Genomic DNA, 14,308 nt, shown 5'->3' on the forward strand with positions numbered 1-14,308 from the left:
ACTATCGATGCGAATCGCACTGAAAACAATGAAGACATTTATCATGTTAAGATTGTTTGAACAAAGATCACAAGTAAAGCAGAATTCGTTCAGAGCCAATCAGGTCATAATTGAATCAGAAACTTTCGAACTATGAAACTGCTACAAAACTTGTTCCCATTGCTTCCATCCTGGCGATCACGACATAGCGCTATTCTCAACATTGCTTACGTACACAAATTCTTTGTGTTCCCAATTTTTTTTTTCTTTCGTAGAGGGTCATAAGGGCAAACCCGAAATCAAGCGGCATACCTACATGATATGCTAGAGAAACGGAAAAACTTGCTAAATCACGTCGACCAAAAGCCCAACCTGGTCAAAGAGCGAAAGAAAAAAAGTTCCTACCTACAAGAAAATCGGTTTGTTACAAAAATGCCACCCCTTCTGACCTAATCCATCAACATTGCGGTAGATCCGAAACTAGTCGCAGGCACAGTGGGTTATTGCTGCCAAGAAGCTGGTTGATTCAAAGGGATTTCAATTCCTTGTCAGAATTCCTTCGAGTAGGATGTTATTGCTAAACGGGGTTGGCGAAATAATTTCAACAAAATCAGTTCAAGTGATTTGGTTGAAATTTGAGGAACGAACCCATTATAAAATGATACGAATCCAAAAATATATGTTTTAGCCCACAAGTTTTGGTCCCCAGTGTGCTCCACGATTGACGCCACTTATTGGGTGCACCGAAGTCTGGAACGTAACTGGACTGCATGCACGTGCGACGCGTGACCGACTGTGGTGGAAGGGAAAAATGAAAGCAACTCTGCAACGAGCATTAGTAATGAGCTATGAAAAAATTAGGACAGTCAGCATTTTAAATGCTGCCTTTTGGACTGCTTGTTTGTAGATCTGACTAAAATACTGGTTTAGAGACTGTCTGCTACGCCCGTTGCTCTATGAGGAACGATTCACTTTCTCCACTGAGCTAACAGTGTAACGAGCTCGTAGGCATTGTCTTAGGTGCTTTTTAATACCAAAATCGTGCAGCCTTCCCACTTGGAAGCATATTATCCGTCGCTTTGGTAAGGTAATCTTGGGTTGAGCTATTTGATTTGTTTTTCTGCAGAATCGTCGATGTCTAACTCTCGGAGTAAAAATAGAAAAAATAAATAAGAAAAAACACGTTTTAGATGAAAGCTACAACTAATAATTTTGATAAATTGTGGATTGAAATTTAAATTTTACTATGATTGGAATCAGTATAACATTTTTACTGACTTGATCTACAGAAGGAATGAATAGAACTACAAATAATTTTGATTGGGCTCATAGTTTCAGTCCTCTTTAAACGCATCAACAAGTTCCAAATGAACATTTGGTATCTCACTCAATAGGATAAATATAGGGGAACATGGGGAGATTTGACTAAGCGCGAGATTCAACAATTATCAATAACGTGTTCTATTCGGTTCTTAAAATTTTTTGAAAATATGTTTATACTTGTTTCGATCCCATCAGGTAATTTTAAAAATTTGTAATTCATGAATTTGCGTTAAATGTTGTAATTTTTTAAAAATCTTTGTATGGATATATCAAGAACTCATATACCGTGTTATTCCTTACGAAGCAGTGCAATGATTCTACATTTTCGGAATATTGGAATAGTTATTTATAAAATTAGCACGACATTGAACGTAAGAACTAATGTTGGGGAGACTTGACCAAAATTTTATTGGGAGACTTGACCAAGTGGCAATAAGCTGAAGAAAGATACAAAATTTCTGATACTTACTATTCTGTGAATGCTAATGTTAATCACGCCACAAAAAATTCCACCTAGAGCAACAGTCTATAGCTTTACAGTACTAGTCAACAAAGTTAGTTATATGGATGATTGCGTGACATGTGAACATGCAATGTAATCAGTTAATCCCAAAAGGAAATTCATTAAAAAACTAAAAATTCATGAAATACAATTCTTATACATTTTTTACTGGCACTAAGGACCTCGACAATATGGAAAAAAATGATTACAGCACGTTTTATGTTATTTTTTGTTCGGATATTTCAAAATTCTTTTGGTCAAGTCTCCCCTCAGTGGGGAGAAAAACTTGTATAACTTTTGAAAAAGTACATTTAAAATTCTGCAGAAAATCATGAAAACGCATAATATTTTTGCGCATTACATTTCAACGTATTTTGAGAGATTGGAAGCTTTTTTAGAGATTTAAGTAGATTTAACTGAAAACCTGGTCAAGTCTCCCCATGTTGCTTTATATTTGGAAATGTTTTAATAGGTTTATTGCTCAAATTTTCATGAAATGTACCGAGAGTATATTTCACTAAAACTTGCCAAAAGCAAATCAGAGTTTTATCTCAACACAACCCATGAATTTAAATTTTCTTCATAGCAATATGCTACAAAAAATAGCGCCTCTAGGAGTGAATAGCAGAAACTGGTAGTCTCAATCACGATTGTTTGTAGTGCGATTCAATATCAAAAAACTATAATTATACATTATTTAAAATCATGATATTTTCCGTAGTATTTCCAATCCATTTAAATGAAAATGTAAACACACGGGATTATTACTTAATGCATCCCTTTTATTTCCCTACATGTTTCTATTACCACTCTAGTTTTCTGACGCCGTTGGTTAGAGCAGCATTTTCTGTTGTTTAACACTTTGGCTCAAATAGTAGTGCGATAATAGGGGCGTTCGATTCGAGTTTCCGTTGCGCAGAAACAGAAGTATTGCACAACTTTTAGGAGGTTTAAAATTTTTACAAAATAAATGTATAGGATTCGGTCAAACTTTGAAAACCTTCTACGAAGCTCAGAGGTTCGAATCTTATCTACCAATCGACTTTGATAGAAAATCGAGACAATGCATGCATGTGTGTATTTGTGTGTGTGCACTATTGTCATGTTATTATCTCAGTAATAGCTTAATCTATCTTAACGAAGCTATTTTCCTACAAAAAGCCTGTTGCGGCAAATATTTTTTTAGGTTATGTTGCTCATTTTCTGAGATATAAGTGTTCTAGTCAGAACACAACATGTTTTAACCATATAACTTTCAAGCGCCATATACATATAGTTAATAGTATAGAACACTAAAAAATCCTTTCTAATAAGGGACCATTCATAAATTACGTAACGCTTTTAGGGGGGGAAAGGGCTACGAAAAGTTGTGACAAGTTGTGACATAGGGGGGAGGGGGTGTTAACTAGATGGTTACGTAACATGTTTTCATCGAAGGAAAAAAAATATTTTCTTGGAATTTGTTACGTAACAGGGGAGGGGGGATGGAAAAATTTGTGACAATTTGTTACATAGGGGGAGGGGGGAGTCAATTTTGGGCAATTTTTGGGTTACGTAATTTATGAATGGTCCCTAAGCCATAGATCGTGTCAATTTGTTCACCAACAGCGGAGATATTACACATTTTATATTTTTATTTCTCACATATCATTTGGAATAGACCGTTAGCGTTTTGGGGGCATTTTTAACGTGGTATGCAAACATTATCTATGTAGTTCGATCAATTCAGCTGCATAAACATTTGGTGAATTTACTCATGGATAAGTTCACAAAATAAAGTATAAGTTCACTTTAAAGATAACATATTTCCGGTGTTGATGTATTTACCCCTTGGAATAAACGTTACGTTCATCCGTGAGGTAGATGTTGAATGATATGCGAATAGATCACCAAGTAATCCACCTAGTAATGAGATAATAGATCTCTCATATGATTCATATAAATATTATACTCGTAACATCACCGAGAGCAACTGTGCAACAATTTGGCTACTTTTGCAAGATTTAGGTTATATTGTTAATAATGTATGTATGGAATCAAAGTATCGTATCGAGGAATTCCACGGGGAAGTGGCCGACCATAAAAATCCACCATCTCCGATTTTAACAAAAATTTGCAGCTATGTTTGGTTTATGAGTCTCCATGACTTCCACAGGTTATTAGACCATTTTGACTCAAGAGGTTTTTTTTAAAAGGGCGTATGTGTTTTTGCATGCACAATGAACAAACAATAATAATACGAAAACCATAATTTGTTCAGTAAAACTATTCGAGAATGAGTTGCAGGGCATTCATTAATCTTTGTAAGAAAATATACACTGAAAAAAAAATTTCAAAAAATTTATAATTTATATTAAAAATTAGAATTAAAAAAAAACCCATTTTTTTAAATTTTTTATTTTTTGCCAGTGAAAACCTAAATAAAAAGAAATATTTTAAGTCTAATTTTATGATGGAGAAGTTATCAATAAAAAAGTTTTTCTAACAACAAATTTGTACATGTTTTTCAATTCTATACTATGTTACAGACAAAAATATATTTTTTTTATAGAATGTGATTCCCAATGGCATTTCGAATCAAAATGCTTTTTACAAAAATCTTCGAAAATGTAGTCGTTTTCAAGATATTTTAAATTTTGTTTAGACAAAAAGTAATAATTCGTTAAATTACGCCCTTTTCATAAGTTATTTTCGTTTCTCCATGAACAATCGTACGATTTTCATAATAGTCATGATAAGTTCTACAACTTACCTCTTGACACCAAGATGATAAGAGGATAATGTTGCAAGTTATAGGTTTATAAAATCACTATCGGTCATTTTTTATACTAAAATTTATTTCTTCCTGTTATATACAATTCTTATCTTCTATATACACCTTAACACTTTGTTCTTTATATATGCTAAAAATACTTGGTGTTTCGTCATTCGAAAACAGTTTCGTGGCAATTTTATTTTCTGAAATAGGAACAAAAGAGTGATATTTCTGTGTACCTGGAATCATTTTTGCCTTCAGCTCCATTCAGCTGCTCCCTGTTCGTATTCTTCTTGTGATACATAACAAAACGAAATTTTTGTTAGTTGTTCATTACTTTGCTGGTTAGCCCATTTATATAACTCTTCTGCACTTGTGATTGGATGTTCGTGTGCTATTGCTACGCTCGCATTTCTTGCCATTCGTTTCAATGTCCCGCCAATTGCGTCACAGGGTCCTTTTCCATGAGAAGTTGCAAAAAGTGCCACTCAGCATCAATGTTTTAATTAGTTTTATATTTACAAAGACTAGCAAATTTTTTTCTATTTTTGTATTAAGAAGCAGCTCCATCAGACATAAATATAGCCTTCTATAATTGCATTTTTGGTTTTAGAAAAGTTAGTAACTTTGAAATGAATACCTGCACCTAGGGTTCGTTGCGGTTGCGGTAATTACCGCAACCGCGCGGTATTTACCGCACCCGCACCGCAAAAACTGCGGTGCGGTGAGACACTTTTTCCCGGGGGTGCGGTGCGGGAAATGAGCTTTTTCCGCGTGGTATTACCGCAACCGCACTTCAAAAAATAATTGATAAAGTCTGCAGCCTGCATTAAAAAGTGAATTAAAACTATGACTTTTACCATTTGAGAAGGACGCAACTAGATTTATTTTCTGAACGAATGCTTCGAGTTTCATTTATTATCCTACAATAGAGAAACATGATAAACATTTAATTGCTCTAATTTCCATAGGCTTGACAATGATTTGAAAAGAAATCCGAATATAATCTGTATTCGACCTATCGCTACTTGATTTTTTATATTTTGGTCATTCAAATATGATAAAACATACTGTTACTAAGAAATAAAATTTATAAGTTGTGTCCAATATAATTTGGCACCATTATTTTTACGACATATTTTGAAAACTATTTATTTTATACTTCAAAAAAAATTACAAAGCGAACTTTTTCGAATACATAAAACGCAAAATCCAATCATTGAAAAACAATTGAATTTTACTATCAAATCCAATTATAAAATGCATCATTTCTCCTGATTCCTCTTGGCAATCGTGGAATTATGAATCGTTTTCGATGACATTTTCCCAACTGTGAATTTTGATGAACTAATGATACTACGACTTAAAAACAATCCAAAGAATGTAATTATCATCATCAAACCAAACGAATTTGGAGGATTTTTTTTGCGTGCCTCCATTGTTCGTCCAACTGGGAATATTTTCTACCAAATTAACAAATAATATTTTCAGTTGGAAGTATTTTGTAACTTTTTGAAAGTAAAGCTTTCGAAGTTAGTGTAGGGCATTCCCTCAAAGGTTTCTCAAAGTCCCCCTCAAGGTCTTTCTTCATATTGTGACAAGTGTCAAAGTTAGCCCAGATGCCAAATTTTGCATAGTTTGGACAGTTTTTGCCTTAATTGAAAATTTATCTCGAAACTTTAACGTAGGGGTTAGGTATTTTACATACAATCTGTATACAAAGTTTGAAAGAAATCGGTTAAGTAGTTTTTGAATGGCAGGTAACACCGCAAATCATGTTTTTCCAGAAACGATCTACAAAAATCTTCGTCACCGAGTCGTTTGTCGATATTTTTGCATGGAAAAATTACAGCATGTTATTGAAATGATACACTAAAATGTACAAAAGTTTTGATCAGTTCGCTTCACGCAAAGTTTAAAAAAAATCGAGAAAAAGTTTTTTTTTCACGCCAAAACCCTTATCTCTCTTAATAAAACTTGCAAAGTTGAATATTTTAATAAATTTTACATTCTGAGGAGTCCGTCAAAGACAATTTTCGTGTAAATAAGAATAACATTTTAATATAAATGGCTATACAAAATAAATGAATAATTTTTCAGCACAATTTTTAAAATATACGATTTTTACCGCATTTACCGCATCACCGCGCGGTGCGGTGCGGTAAATGCAATGCGGTTGCGGTAAGCGGTGCGGTTTTATTATTTTGTTGCGGTTGCGGTGCGGACTATCCATTTACCGCCCACATCCGCACCGCGACGAACCCTACCTGCACCGCGATTGTATCATGTTTTAGAACTTCGGATATTATTACAAAACTTAATTTTTTTATTATTCCAGGGTCCATATAATAAATAACAAACGGATGAATTGTAGCTTGATCATTGTTCCAATAACTACTCTGAGAAGCATCCTGCAAAACAAATGAATAATTCTCAGAAAAATCACAAATTACTAAAACTTCGCCTATTTTTAAAGACGATTTTGATTCATTTAAAAAATAGACTGTTGATTTTTTATATAATCATGAGTTATCAATTTTTCCAACTTCTCACCAAAATATGTTACAAACTCATCAACTAGTTTGACGAGTGTTTCTAGATTACATCTATCGGTAGCAACCCATTGTTCGAAAGTTATTTCTCCAACACAACGTTCCTCCAATTCTTTCGAAAAATTGTGTTCAAACATTGAAAGATTTGGACAGCGGTCACATTCACGAAGATAACAATCTTTTGATCTTGACGATGCACTACACAACATTTTTTCGAAATAAAACTTGTAATCTTTTTCGAAAGAATATTTTTGTAGACTATGGAGCATTAAAATAATATTCTCGTGAATCGTACAAACACAAATGTTATGAGAACCTGAACTTCCTAATAGCTTGCAATTCTTCGATCTCAATGATGCAAATGAACTAAATCCAATAGTAAATTCACTAATTTCCTTAAACCTATTAAAAGCCTCTTTCAATGAACAAATTAACAGACGTTTTTGTACATGTTGACGCTTACCATCCTTTTTCACAGAAACATAGTCGTTTAGCCCAGGCATGGCTCTGCTAATCTGGTCGCTATCATAGAACTCCAACACCGTGTTTTTTGTTTGTGAATCCAAAGTATGAACCATCTTTTCGTTGTTGTTGTTCTTGTTGTTGTGATGTTTTCCTTCTGCTAATAACCTAGCTTGCTATACAATGTGTTTGTTTGCATGAAATTCATCCATTATCTTTTGATTTGACCAAGATTTTGTTGGTAAAATAGACAATAACCTCACTTGATCGTTTCTTGAACATCCTGAATATGCAAATTTCTCTTTCAGTTGAGAAATTATATCATCAAGGTCAGCAGCTTTCGATTTTAATAACTCCAGCTCATCATTTTCTACATTAAACCCGAATAAATGTTTTCGTATTCCATGTAAAATATTCGAATATTTACTATTGGAATAATTGACTTGTTGAAGCTTGTTTATTGTTATTGGTGAAACGTTGATTCCCAGGACTCCTTTATTGAATATTTCAATGTTATGTATTCTGGAATAATCCTGCACATCGCTTTCCTGAGTAGATGCTGAGAAGATTGATGTAACCGATGGTATGTCTACTGGATCATATCCTGAAGGTGATGATTGTGGTTCTGTAGTGTAGATGCTCGCTAACTGCAGATATTTTATATTGTCAGAATTGCATGCCTGCAACCTGCAAGTATCACATATAAAAACAGACTCATCCAATTGAATTTTACACTCTGTGGATTTTAAAATTTCAATATTTTTTGCGTTACTTTGCGAAGCTTCGATGAACACCGTTTACTAGGAAATGGCTTACAACACCTTACTTTATTGATATCCATAATAATTTGCTCTTGTTGACACCAAAACACCGTACTGACTAAGTTTCTTTAATGTGTCAACCTATTTCAATGTAAAATATAGGTAAGTTTTAATACATGGTTCATACAGGTATCAACTATTTTGCTTCAGAAAACATTGGCAGGTAAAATCTATTTCCTCCTATGGTTTCTCCAGAATAAAGAGTAATTCTCAAATGTGCGACTTAAATAACGTACAAATTGAACTATTATCCGAATATTATCAGCTTGGCGCTGGAAACAACATTTTTAGAGAATTCAATTTCTATGTAGTCAAATAATTTTTTTATTATTTTCCTGTAGTTTTTTAATGGTTCGTTATACCGTCATGCTGTAAAAAGGAAAGTTGTAGAATATATTACGACTATTATGAAAATCGTACGATTGTTGATGGAGAAACACGAATAACGTATGAAAAGGGCGTAATTTAACGAATTATTACTTTTTGTCTAAACAAAATTTAAAATATCTTGAAAACGACTACATTTTCGAAGATTTCTGTAAAGAGCATTTTCATTTGAAATGACATTTAGAATCACAATCGATAAAAAAATATATTTTTGTCTGTAAAATAGTACAGAATTGAAAAACATGTACAAAGTTATTGTTAGAAAAACTTTTTTATTGATAACTTTTCCAACATAAAATTAGACTTAAAATGTTTCTTTTTTATTTAGGTTTTCGCTGGAAAAAAATAAAAAATTAAAAAAATGGTTTTTTTTTAATTTCAATTTTTAATATAAATTATACATTTTTTGAAAATCGGTACATTTTTTGTGTATATTTTTTTTAAAAAGATTAATGAATGCCCTGCAACGCATTCTCGAATAGTTTTGCTGTACAAATTATGGTTCTTGAACAATATTTTTTTAGAAAGTAGTGCACGCAAAAACACATACGCCCTTTTAAAAAGTTGCCCTAGAGACAAAACGATTTGATTATCTCTTGAATATACTTAATTTCCCACATAGGCGCAACGTAAAAAGTTTAATCAAAATCGAAGATGGTCTGTCACGATTTTTTACAAAATTGGACGGCTCTTCGTGGAATTCCTCTCCTGCGAAAAATTACATTCATAACAACTACGTCAAGTTCATTGTCAACATGTCACCGAGGTGTGTTGTGATATTTCCAGGCACTCGACGTGCAATTAAAAGAAACTGGTAGTCAGCAGCGCAAAATTTTTAGGTAGCCCGTGCTTTTTTCAATTTAAGTAAATATTTATAAATTACACTTGCACTCAAACTCATCAATTCCGAATCGATATGTTTGCTTATGACTTGTCATTTTCAATTGTTCCTCGAGCGCGTCAAACTTCAGAGCGGGATGTCGTTGACTTTTCTTCCGAAGAATCATCGTCAGAAATGGGATGTTTTCAAGAAATACACAGATTCCACGAACAAGTCCTTGGCGACAAATGCCTAACGATCGCAACGCGCTTCAATCGATTTCACATCTAACAGCTTCACATTTCTCTGCACGAATCGCTTTAAGTTGAAAAAAACTGGTCGACGTTTCTACCGTGTTTCATTCAATGCTGCCAATAGAAACTAGGCTAGTTTAAACTCCAGAGTGAGAAAAACAAACCGACTGAAAACTTTTATTTTTCCCGTTTGATTTTTAATCTCGTGCTCGCTTTTGCCGCTGCAAATAAATCATGTTGTTTGCCAACAGTTGTTCTCGACACCGGATTTTTATTTCGGGCTGTTTGTTGGCCGGCCAAGACCTTTACTCTCTTTCTCTCTGCCGAAAAGGCCCTGGAGGCGTGTTCAACTTTTACATGAAATTTGTTGGTACACTTTCCTGCTGTCGCTCTATCGCCGCTCGAAAATGACATTAATGAAACTTTAAAACCGGCAAAGCTCTCGTTCCGAATCGTACTGGTGCACTCTGTCTGCCGTAGCATCTATCCAGCATCCATCATCACAACCCGATGTGGCGTGTTTTGTACCCAGCTATTGTGTAGAGTGCATTCTCGGGAGCTCACCAAACAAAATATGATGCTGTGAGCCAACAAAACAACTTTCCTTTTGGCGGGTTGTCAAACTATTTCAACGTCAATCGCTGGTCGCCCTTTTTTCCAGTCTTGTTCCGACTTGGCTGCAGCCCAGGAAAAAGTAATAACATGCAAATTGAGTTTGAAACTCATTCTGTGTGCTTTAGTCATTACACGGATTTCCTCTCGTTTTGCTCGTGCTTCTTTTCTCTTTTGACAGAATCGTCAGAGTGCCGGAGTACAGTTCGTTTGCGTCTTTGCTGCCCGGGAAGAGACCTGTCGTTGAATTTTAACATCTTTCTTTGCGAATTAGTAAGCCCTCTCGGGGTTTGGAAACAGTATTGCAATTCAAGTAAAATTATACAACGAGAAATAGCATACAACAGCTACGTGTGCTTCGAATGAAGACCCCAGAGGACATTTCATTAGTGTTTTGTGTAAATAGCAGCCCACTCTACTAGGTGATCAAGCTGTTTTTCTTTCACTTCGCACCCTACTTACCGTTAGTCCCAACCATCATCTCAGTAGCAGCAGTTATCGAATCGTTCTGCTGAAACTAAATCTCGATATAAATCAATTTGGATCGAGATCGAATAAAAAATGCGCGATGCCAGTCAAACTGCGAAATGCTTCCTGTGGTGGTTGCAGTAGCAGTAGTATCACGGAAGAGTCAATTCAGCTTCCGTCAGTTTTCCGTCTCAGGACAGAGCTCTGTTGAAATCGGCACGTGGTGGGGGAACTTTCTTTTGCGACCGCTTGTCTGGCGGTGGGAATCAATATGAAAACTTTGCGATTCCTAGAGGTGGGGTGAGGGAATTCTGCAAATAAGCTCGGATTCGAAGCGCTCCATCCTAAGATGGTGTATGGTTGGCGAATTTGAGTTGGGCACGGGTCGGACGGAAAAAATTGATGCGGGTTGTGTAGTGAGCTCGAATGTTCAGAAAGAAGAAATCGGTGAAACAAAATCAATTTTGATGATATTTTTAAAGGAAGAATAAGCACTTCGGACGATTTATCGGCTTTGCGGAACCTGTTTTTTTGCCGAGCAGGATCAAAAGACATGGGATATTGCCATAAGATTCGGAGTGAACGGGATATTGCATTACTTCATCATCATCATTCAGAATCGGAGTATTGATTTATTCGTGTGTTATGTGGTAAAAAAGTTACGGTACAATTTCCTTAAAGGAAACATGGATTCGACTCTAGCATAAGTGACAAGATATGACATTTCACAATTATTAGAGTGAAAATTAATAAAAATACATATTGCTAATCTGTCCCAATCTCAAAAACCGTTAGATGGTAACCGTGGAATATACAATTGTTGTGATTTAGAAACTCTTTAACGGCTCACTAATTTTTTTTATGAAACGTGCATTTTTTCGATGGAAAAAACAATAACCAATGAAAATAAGTACTTATTAGTTTAAATCGGATGAAAGTTATACATTATTTGTAGAATAGAAATTATTGAGTTGGTCTGGGTAAACCTTTTGATCCGAAAATGAAGAATTATCTGTTGGAAATATGTTAAGGTTATTCAATGGTACAATGGAATGGTACAAAAATCGAAAAAAGAAAAAAAAACGCTTTTATCTGCACAGTACACTGAATTTTAATAAAATCAATCAGTGGTACTGTAACATGGCTTTATGCCTAAACGATCGACAACGTCCAACCTGCTCTCATTCACAACGTATGTATTCGATGGTCACTGACGAACTGCAAAATCAACCATGATATCGCAATAGTCAAGCTAAATAAACTCGGTATTCATGGTCAACTTCTTCGCTGGTTTCATTGTTATCTCGATTCAAGGCGACTCAAATCAACTTTAAGGATTATCTTTCTGCATCATTTCTCGCTTCGTCGACGATATGTCAAATATTTTTCGACAGATACGGGATTCAACAAATACCGAATTTCTTCAAAGTGAACTGGACAGTTTCATAACGTGAACAGAATGGTTTGCACAGAAACGTCATCCGATCCAGTTCAATTGCCGTCTGTTCGACTCGAGCGTTACAAGACACTCTCACGTCAAGGAGATTGGAGAACCCTTGGATTGCCACCAACGTTCAAACCACATCTTCCGAATAGAAAAAAACTCCAGGGACGTATACTGTCTTAAATCGCTTTATTGAGCGTTGGTCCGCTCAACGTTTGAATATTGTTCTGCTGTACTACCAGAACGGCGTTGACAGAATCGAGGCTGTCCAACGCCGCACGAGTTACGGAAACCGTTGCCAGTTAAGAGGAAGAGGGGGAGGGGTTTCGTCTGATGTAAAATGCTCGAACTTACGAAATTTTGTTTTTACGATTTTGAACACCAGGACACAATGTACCTCAACCATTTCTACGTCGAGGATCGCCACGACGGACAAGATAACTCTTGAAAAAGATGTCTAAAACAGGAAATTCAAAAGGATTTATTAAGCTCAGATTTGCACTTACTCGATGAATCAAAAAAGGATTATAAAAATGTTTGAATTTTGGAAAATAGCGTCATAGAAACCGTTAAAGCTCATATTTAAATGTAAAACTCATTGACATTTCTTCAAATTACTGAGGAGATATATTTTTTATTCAGTTTTCGGTGAGTCATCGACTAGGTATACATCAATAAAAATCAAGTCAATCCGTTGGATAGTTTTTGAGTTATCGTTTCCGCCAATTTGAAAAATACGGTTTTGGAGAGCGACCGATGTACGGGTGTGACAACAAACACGTGCGAGAAATACATGGCGGTTCAAATCAAAAGAAGATCAGTGTTATGACATATGAGGGAGGGGGAGTAAACTAGAACGTTACGTAACATGTTTTTGTCGAAGAAAAATGTTTTTTAAGGGTTAGTTATGTATGTTATGTTGTTATGTTATGTTGCAAATTTTGCAATAAGTAATTTATGGGCCCTAAACACCAAACAAAGGTCGTCCTTTTTAACCCAACAGTAAACATTTTTTTTCAAAATGCAATAACAAATATTGAATACCTCAAGCTCCTCTTCAATGCACGTAGTTGATCATAGGAAAGGCCGATAATAATGGGTACAAAAAACTTTTATTCGGTTAAATCTTCTGACGTAAATCCAATTTGTCTTCATATGATCTGCATATTCGTACTAATTCCTAATAAACTGATTTCTAGGAAAAGTTGTGCGGTGTCGGTTTTTCCGTAATTCGCACCTTGTGTCCCGGTTCGTGATGTCCTAGAAATCCAAAACTGTCAAATGTCGTTTTTCTTCCGTTTCTCACTACAAGTTTAGTGTTTTTGTCTGTGACACTGTTATTACTCCGATGTTGAAATCTACCCTGTGTTTTTCCAAGCGTTTGCTCAGGTTAATTCAATTTTAAAAATGTTGCCGATATGAATTCCTAGTCTTTAAAACAATCTTTAATACCCCTTTAGTTTAATTAAAATTCAATTGATCTCCTTGTATATCGAACTGTGGAACCAATTTTAATGTTGTAAACCACTAATTTTGAGAAATTTGAAAACAGATAACATGAAGCAGAGTGAATAAAAAACACTGAGCTAAGAAAACTGCCTCAATGACATTATGGCATGGAGAGAATAAACAATAAAGTTTGAATAGGACGTATAATATGAAACAATACACAGTTTTCTGATCACATTGATCAAGTCGACCGCGGTACATATGACCAGGTATTTGAATTTTAAATGCTCGACTTTATTAAAAGTTACCTTGTGAGCACAAAACCATAGGTCAATTTCTTAGTTTTATCAGATGGAAATGGATTCATGCAATAAAATGTATTTTATGTTTCTAACAGTCTTGTGGCACGAAAACAAATTTATATTTAATTTTTCAAATACAATATGGCAGTATACATCCCTTGCACAACAATACGATTTT

General features: G+C 34.9%; 1 protein-coding gene across 29 annotated transcripts in view; it reads right to left on the minus strand.

The window, feature by feature from the left end:
* The window catches only part of LOC131692185 (protein muscleblind), a 782,320-nt gene that overhangs the window by 594,127 nt on the left and 173,885 nt on the right, over positions 1-14,308 (minus strand). The gene's annotated exons all lie outside the window — the stretch shown is intronic.

Source organism: Topomyia yanbarensis, chromosome 3 (assembly GCF_030247195.1).
Source record: "Topomyia yanbarensis strain Yona2022 chromosome 3, ASM3024719v1, whole genome shotgun sequence".
Taxonomy (NCBI): domain Eukaryota; kingdom Metazoa; phylum Arthropoda; class Insecta; order Diptera; family Culicidae; genus Topomyia; species Topomyia yanbarensis.